A 9,127-nucleotide genomic window follows, 5' to 3' on the forward strand; every position below is an offset into this window, starting at 1 on the left:
GGCCAAGGAATATTCCTGAAAGCTTTGGGAAGGGAGGGCAGCAGGCTGCACTGAGGGCAGGGCCAGAGGGAGGGAAAGGAGCCAGGTCAAGGGCTCTGGGCTTGTAGATTCCACAATAATAATCCTGCAATAGGAGAAGGCCAGATCATTGCTGGTACAAATAGGTACACACACAGGAAAGGGCCCAAGAGGGCTGGGGGAGGAGTTATTACAAATAAAAAGGTGCAGTGACAAAGGAAATCGTGGGTTGAGTCATCAGCTGCTGCAGAAAGCTGATCAGGTACTGGCTGGATGGGGCAGGGACGCCAACCCCAGCGGTATAACCCCTAAAAAACCACAAAGAACAGCAATCAAACACAAGCAGAAGGGTAAAGGGGCGTGTTTCAATGCAAGACAAAAATAGAGGCCAGGAGATGCTGAGCAGATCACCTGGACTGGTGCAGAGCTCCTGAGCAGCAGCATCAGGACAGGGGACAGGGGAAGGTCACAGAGCTGTGTGTGCAAAAGGAACACAGGGACAGGTGACATCCAGCACCCAGGGGCTGCTGCAGGGGTGGCACAGCAGGGAAACAGCCACCCCTGTGGGGACAGGGAGCACGTGGAAACCTGGAATGGTTTGGGTGGGAAGGGACCTGCAGGACCATCACATCCCACCCCTGCCATGGCAGGGACACCTCCCCCTGTCCCAGGCTGCTCCAAGCCTGTCCAGCCTGGCCTTGGACACTTCTGGGGATCCAGGGGCAGCCACAGCTGCCCTGGGCCCTCTACCCTCCCAGGGAAGGATTTTTTTCCTTGTATCCAATCTAAATCTCTCCTCTTTTATTTAAAGCCATTCCCCCTTGTCCTATCACGATCTGCCCATATAAAAAGTGAGTCTCCCTCTTTTTTATAAGCCATTTAAATACCAAAAAGCCACGTTTAGGTTCTCATGGAGCCTTTTCTGAACCCCTGTGCACACACCAGGACAATCCCGAACCCCAGGGGTGGCAGTGTCACAGATCCCCCACAGTCTCAGGGAGCAGAGCAGGCAGCTCCAGCTCTCCTTGCACCCACGGGGGGTGGAAATGAGAAATAAAGCAGAGACCCAGAGCTGGGATACCTTCAGCAAAAGCCACGGCACCACGGGAGGACAGGACCTGGCAGAGGGACAGTGGCAGTGCCACCAGCACATCTCCACCCAGAGCTGAGCTCAGCTGGGGCATCTTCACAAAAAACCTTGTTTGGGGAAGGGAACGGGGCCAGAAGGGGCAGGAAGAGGCACGAAGAGCTGGCTCCACACCCTGGCCCCGAGCTGGTGCGGGTTCCCAGAGCCAGGAGAGCGGCTCTGATTTGACATCTGCTCACACACCTCCCAGGCAGCCTCCCCCAGAGCAGGGCTGTCCTGCCCCGTCATGGGAGCAGTCCCTGGGGATTAGGAAGGCGCTGGGCAGGCGTTGTTCCCGTGTCAGCCCTCCTTGGGCCAGCTCTGCCCTGCTCCTGCACGTTCCCACGCGGAGCAGGGCATGGAGAGGGGCCCTGCAGGACCACCAGGGAGGAGCAGAGGTGTGAGCTGCCCACGAGGGCTGCAGCAGCCCCAAAGCCAGGAGGGGGGCACACATCCAGCTCCAACAAAAGCCCTTCCCCTGCCTGAGCCCGCAGTGTCAGGCACAAGCTCAGTGAAATCAAACCAAACCAGCCAGAAGAGCACTTCACCATCATCCTGAGGATCTAATTCAGGGCCTCTTCCGTGGCATCTGGACCAGGTTTAGAGCACAGCCAAGGGAGGCACTGCCTGTCCTCAGCTGCACCTGGGACGGTCTGGGAGAGTCCTGTCAGCACCAGGAAGGAATTCAGCCCTGGAATGAGCTCCTGAAGAGGAACCAGCTCATGGCAACCATCCCATGGCCTCCCCCAGTGCCTCCTCAGAGGTTTCCCCACTGCAGATGCAATCCAAGCACAGCCTGAGACCCTGAGCAGAGAGGGCAGCTGAAGGCCTCACCCAGCACAAGCTGCAGTGACAAGGCAGAAAATCCCCAGCCAGGGCTCTCAGCCAGCTCCTCCCAACACAGCCTGAAGTGGGAACCCAAAACAGTCCCAGCTTTCCCAGCCAAGCATCCTTGGTGTCTCCCAGAGCTCCTCATGTCCCTCAGAGGGATCCATCTCTTGTCACCTCAGCACCAGCCAGGAATATTTTTCCCTCCCTGATTTTCTCCCCCTTCTCCAGCAACCCTTCCCCACAGCCCAGCTGCAAGATTCAGCCCTGGACAAGACATTTCATCATTGCTTCTCCTGGATTTCTCAATGCTTAATCATTTTTGCAGTCGTCTGCAAATGAGTCGAAGGCTTTGCTATGAGGAAGCAGAGGAATCTCCACCTCCCTTCCTGGTAATCCTGCAAGGGTGGGAAAAAATAAAAGCACATGTGACCGAGGCATTAATAAGACATCCCAAATACAAAAACAAGCTAATTAAAACCAGGCATGACCTATTCATAAAATAACTCCTTTCAACCTCAAGAGGAGAGGAGAAGCCTTTGAAGTCAGGCTTCATAACCAGAGAGATCCCTGCCTCCACCAGTGACCTCACCTGCAAACTTGTTCTTGCCCAACTGTCGCTAAAGCCTTCCCAATAAAAGCTGGCTTTGGAGACAGCTTGGGATTAGCAATTGGTGAAGCCAGAACCTCGGCAGAACGAGTTCCCCTGGTACAGAGCAGTCTCCAGGGGCTCTTTGCCAAGGCTAGGACGCCTGTGCAGCTCCTCACAGCTTCCCAGCTGGGTGGGAAACCATCTCCCAGCAGGATTTTGGGCTGCCCTGCTGCACCCCGCCAGGAAACGGGGAGGGTTGGGGTGCAGCAAAAGGAGATTTCCAGAAGAGAAGGGTCTGGCATCCCCTCTGCCAGAAAGGAGAGCTGAGGGAGCAGCACTGATGCAGCGTCTCAGCTTGGCAGAACATGGAGCAAAAACTGTGAGCAGAGAATCTGCAGGGAGAGGAGGCAGGAGAAGCCCAGATAACCCTGGGCTTGGGGCAGCAAGGACAGCCCTGGGGACACACAGCCCTGCCTCACATTTCCCTCCCACGCTGTGGCCACCGCAGGGATGGGGACACGCTCGGGAACGCCCCGAGCTGCAGACAGCCCTGCTGCAAACAGCCATTGTCTGTGGGTTCACTGCGAGCAGCCAGATGCCAAGATAATCCCCTCGTCAGCCTGATCCCTCCTCTGATGCACCCTGCCTGAGTCAGAGATGAGAGAAAGCTCAGCAGACCAAAGGAAGGACGGCGGAGGCTGAGGGAGGCTCGGGAGGAGCAGGTTGGGAGTGCCCGTGGAGCCCCAAACACAAAGCTGTGAGGAGAAGGGCCCGCAGGGCTGCAGAGGCTCCTGCTGCAGCAGGCACTGCTCAGGGGTCACTGCAGGTTCTTCTGGTGTCACCTGACACCACAGCCACCTGCCGAGCTCAGGACGAGCTGGAGGAAGGACATCCATGCGTGGATGAGGCCGTGGGGAGGCTGCAAAACAAAGGGACCAAGCACGTCCCCATGGCTGAGCAGGACATCACTGGAGAGGGAACAGGGCACTGGGGAATGCCTGGGAAGAGACTGAAACCTCAAGCTGCCAGTGATCTCTTTCTTCCAACTCAAACCAGCAAGAACAAACTATCCCAGCACAAATCCTATCCCAGCTTCCTTTCCTGTTAAATGCCAGCAGGGATCTGTGAGAGCCCCCAGCTCACAGAACCAGGGACCACAGACACACACGTGCTCCAGCACGTCCCCTGAGCCCCTCCTGGGTGTCTGGGAGATGTGACACACGAGGGGAGTGAGTTTCCACAGTTTACTGGGTACCAGGACAACCAGAGGTTAGTCCAAGTGCCACTGCCCAAACTTGCAAGCTGAGCTTGTGCTCCAAAAGATGATTTCAGGAATAGTGCTGCAGGATTTTCCGACACCATACATGACTGGGATATAAAGAATATTAGCTGCATGGAAGGATGCCCTGCAGCAGGACAGAGCATGGTTCTGTGGGGGAAATACAGGGCACAGTGGCAGCACCAGAGTCCCCAGTGCCACCTCTGGCACTCAGGGAGCCCTGGGGTTGTGGAAAGGGCTGCTGTGTCCCTGCAGCCTGCCTGTCCAACCCAAAACCTCCTGGCCAGGGTCGGAGAGCAGCTCAGGAGGGGAGGCAGGGCTCTCCTGGAGCTGGGGATGTCCCAGGCACATCCAGCCTCTCCCTTTGCAGGAATCACTGATGGATGTGCACAGACAGCCCGGGCTGGGGCTGCTCCATCCCCCACAGCCCTCCGAGGATCCCCCTGAGCTCAGCCCAGGGCCTGGGGCTGCAGAAACGCCGTGCAGGGAGCCATGGCACACCCAGGGATGCTGGATGAGCACAGGGACAGACACTGAGCGCCTCCTGCCTCAGCCTCTGCTCTGCAAAAACACTTTTCTTGCAGCCAGCCACCTGCAAAAGCACATTTGTTTTAGCCCCAGCAGAGCCCAGGTGAGATCCACCTGTTCCATCAGAGCAGGACTGCTCCCTGCGGCAGGTTTTCCTTCTCTCCAGCTTTTCTGAGCTCTCTGCTCTTGATCTCTGTCTCGCTGTCTCCAGCCCCCCAGGGCTGTCTGTGCCAGGCTCTCTCCTGCTTGCCCTAGACCTGGTATCACAGGCTCCTGAGGTGTTTTACCTCGGATAAACCCTTCCCCAGCAGGAGCAGAGGCTGCACACAGGGAGCTGTGGGTGAGGTTAAAACGAGGGGAGAACATCCCTGATTTCCAGGCAGGGTACAGCCCTGAGTATCCTGCAGCTGCAGCAAGGCTTCCTTTCCTCAGAAAACCCAGGAACCCCAAAGGAATTCATTCATTCATCCACTCCCAGTTCAGCCCCTGGCTGTCCCAGGTCCTGTGGGAATGCTGGAAAGCATCACTGCCAGAGACTGGAGACAAACCCAGGCAGTGCAGCCCAACCTCTGAGCACATTTCACCCAAACCTCTGCTGCAAGGCAAGTTTGGGAATCCTGACACACAGCCACACACCCGTCAGGGCCCCTGGGAAGGACCATCACTGCTGGATCTGTCTTTGAACCCATGGGATGGCACAGACAGCATCTGCCCACAAATTCCACAAATTCCCACTTTCTGTCCCCCTTCTTCCTGGAGCATCTTGCAGATGTTCTCCCCCCTCTTTGGCTCTACAAGGTCTGACCCCAAAAATAACCTTCTGATAGCTGGAAATAAGTCCTGGATTGGCCACAGAGTTGAAAATGGGGCTACTCACGGAGATTTTGGTGAAGATGGAGAGCAGGAGCACCAGGCTGGAGAGATACACCCAGATCCTCTCCCCTCCAAAGCTCTGCTGGAGATGCTCAGGAATTGTGACAATCTGCCAGGGAGGGAGAGCCATCAGTGCCCTGTGCAGGCCCCATCCTCCCGGGATGGTGCTGGCAGGGCAAGGGGACAGCAGGATTCCCAGAGCAGAACTTGTGCATCCCCCAGGATTCCTGGGAGCAGGGACCTGTCCAAGGCCACGCTCCCCACAGCAGGCTCAGGGCACTGTCCATACCCCGGGTGAGGGGCAGACTGGCACAAACACCCAGGCCAGTGCCAGAAGGGCATAAATTGCCTGTCAGGAAGGAGGAAAGACAGAAAAATATATGGCCACTGATGCAGCTCAAGGCTGACTGCATCCCAGACCCTGGCTCTGCTCCTGATGCAGCCCTGGCCCACCCTCGAGGGCACATTTGCACCCACAAATGCCTTCAGATACCCTCGATACCCTTTTGGGGGTGCTGGAGACCCCCTGGCATCCCTGCCAGCAGGATCCTGCTTCCCTTCAGCCCTTCAGCTCCTGACTGGGCACTTCCCACCAACTCCTTGAGCACCACAAAATGGGGATTTTTTGTTTGTTTTGGGTTTTTTTTCTGGGTTTTTGTTTTGTTTTATTTTTGGGTTTGGTTGGTTTTTTTGTTTTGTTTTTGTTTTGGGGGGTTTTTTTGTGGGGTTTGTTTTTGTTGGGGTTTGGTTTTTTATCTCCAGTGTCCAAGGACTTTGGGGGAAGCAGGGAACGGGTGACCCATTCAGCCACGTCCCCGGTAGGACCTGCAGGGGCCGGATTAGCAGCTCGGCTCCAAAATGTCCCTTTCCCAGAGCACGTGGAGCTGACTGACTCCAGCCTCACCGCAGGACACCGGGGAAAGCTGAGTTAGCAGGGCTGCGTTAATTACCCCCTGCGCGGCTCCTCCCGAACCTTTCGAGGCTGTGAAATGGCCCATCTGCTGCGACAGAGCTCATTGCCCTAATGACAGGGCACGTTTGTGACACGACTGGGGCCGGCGACAGCGACACGGAGCCTTCGCTGCAGGGGCTGTGCCAGCCCCACCAGCTTTGGTGCTTCCCCAGGGGATAACTCGGGAAAAGGAGGTGGGAAAAATATGATTTGAATTAGATCAACAGGGTAAGGGTATCTCTGTTGTTACTGAAAGTAAAGCGTGGCCAAAGAGCCCCCGTGTGGGATGAGGGATGCAAGAAAATGCTTTTTTTAGCACATAAATTCAGGTAGAGGAATGTGATGCTCCCGTAGCCCAGCTCATCTGGACATCCCTGCTTGTTGTGGTGTTTTCTTCACCTGCTGGGTTTGGGATTGACTTTCCTGTCTCCAGGAGGATGAGGAGCCACACGGTGCTGTGGTTGCCACAAACCCTGCTGGAGGTGCAAGGAAAAGGACCAACACAGCCAGTTTGTCAAGATCAGGCAGAAATAAGAGGGGAAAAAAAGGAAATTTGGGACTGCCTAGTCTGTTGGAGTCACCAGGGACATGCAGGAATGGTGGAGATGGATGTTTGGCCCCACAGATCCCTCCCCAAGCTCAGAGCAGCCCGTGGGGAAAACCCAACAAACTCCAGCATCCTCTGTGCAAGGAGAAGGGAAAACAGCTCCAAGGACATAAATTCTGGCAGGAGGAGTTGGGCAGGGTGGGGGAAAGCGTGGGCAAGCAGTGGAGGGAGCAGGGGGGGATTCAGTGTGCCCAGGGTGTCACAAGAGGGACACACAGGTCTGTCTGTACTTGCTGCCCACCAGGCCATGGCACTCCAGCCACTGACAGTGCTCCTGTTCACCCTGCAGGAAGACTGGGAGGAGGAAGGATCAGCACAGAGCACCCTTTTCCCTAAAACCCAGACAAGTCACCAGCACCCAAGTCTCCCAGACAAGAAGCCGAGAGACAGGAGACTCGATAATTAATGGGAGCTCTGCAACTCCAGCTTAATTACCCCAAACGGTGGCTGCAGCCCAGGCACCTGGAGCCATGAATAGCAAAAGGAAGCACCTGGAGAGGGGAAGCAGGGAGGATGTTCCTGCCCTAGTGCCACCCCCAGCAGACAGGCTGGCTCGTAGGACACAGCTTTGGCCGGGATTTTTCTGCAAGGCAGAATAAATGCAATTGCAGAGTCTCTTTCTGAGGCTGCTGCATGCCACCCCCAGCAGACAGGCTGGCTCGTAGGACACAGCTTTGGCCGGGATTTTTCTGCAAGGCAGAATAAATGCAATTGCAGAGTCTTTTTCTGAGGCTGCTGCTGATCCTTGTTGCTGTTATCAGGGTTCTTATCAGGGCATTTGGCTCAACACCCTGTAATAGACAAGGGGCAGAGCTGCTCACACCCAGCAGACACAGGCTGGGGGAGAGATGGTTAATTGGTTAATTCTGTGCTTAATTCCACCTTGCTCCCAGGCTATTTCCATAGGGGGTGAAAGGGGCAGAGGATTTATACAAAACAGAGCAAGCCACAGAACCCCAAAAGGGTTTGCATTGGAAGGAACCTTAAATCTCACCTTGTTCCAAAACCCTTCTACCATCCCAGGTTGCTCCAAGCCCTGTCCAGCCTGGCCTTGGACACTCTCCAGGATCCAGGGGCAGCCACAGCTTCTCTGGGCACCCCGTGCCAGGGCCTGCCCACCCTCACAGGGAGGAATTTCTTCCCAATACCCCATCCAAGGCTGCTCTCTGTAGCAGGAAGAAGCCATTTTTCCTCATCCTGTCACTCCAGGCTCTTGTCCAAAGTTCCTCTCCAGCTCTTCAGGCACTGGGAGGGGCTCTGGGGTATCCCCAGACCTCTCTCTTCTCCAGATGAGCACCCCCAGCTCTCCCAGCCTGGCACCACACAGCATAGCACACAAAATACACAAGTGAAAATGACAAGAAAATAATAGAAGTTTTCAAATATTCCATGCAGAAAATATTCCAGCCCTGAAAAGAAAATGTATTCAAACAAGAAAGCAGAAAGGAACAAAAGGCTCTTAGCCATATTCCCACACCAACGTTTAAGGGAAAATAAACCACTACAACAAGGTCAGAATGCTGAACTGTGTGAGGGGGTAACAGATCCAGCAGAAGTGAACTCCTTCATTCCTCTGCCTCCTTCTTCATCCTCAGCCTCCAGGGTGACTGAATCAGGAACTCATTAGCAGCCCAAGGGCGTTTATCACTGAACAGCAGCAGGAATTGTGCTTCCAAAGGTGCCCGGGTGGGCAGCCTGGCCCCCACTGCTTCCACCCTCCCCAGGGAGCCAAAACCTCCTGATTTCAGTGTCTCACAGAGGGGCAGGGCTGAGAAATGTCTGAGTGATGCCTCGTGTGCTCCCCTCGACCACTCCAACACTCCCAATGGCCAAAGGAGCAGCAGCCCAGCCTCATGGGTGCAGTTTGCTCCCAAATTCCTGAGCCCTCACCAATAGATTTGTATAATTGCATGAAACCAGGCTGGCAGAGTTGAGGGTTTCTGTGTTTTAGAGCAAACATCCAACAGGAGTTGGGTGAATGGCTGAGGTGGAGCCTGGCATGGCAGCAAGGGCTGACCAGGAGAGACCCCCACAGAAGAGATCATGGAATCATCTGGCTTGGAAAAGTCCTGCAAGATCATTCAGTCCAACCATCATTCCACATCTACACTGCTTTTAAATCCCTGGAGATTCCAGCACTGCTCTGGGCACTCTGTGCCAATGCTTGACAACCCTTCCCATGAGATTTTTCCTAATATCCAACCTCACCTCTCCTGGTGCAGCTTGAGATTGTTTCCTCTTGTTAACTGGGAGAAAAGACAGCATCCTCCTGTCAGGGAACTGTGGAGAGGAGGACAGCAATTCCTCTAAAGGCCAACACAGGA

This window comes from Passer montanus, unplaced genomic scaffold (genome assembly GCF_014805655.1).
Source record: "Passer montanus isolate IOZ18808 unplaced genomic scaffold, ASM1480565v1 scaffold8, whole genome shotgun sequence".
NCBI lineage: Eukaryota > Metazoa > Chordata > Aves > Passeriformes > Passeridae > Passer > Passer montanus.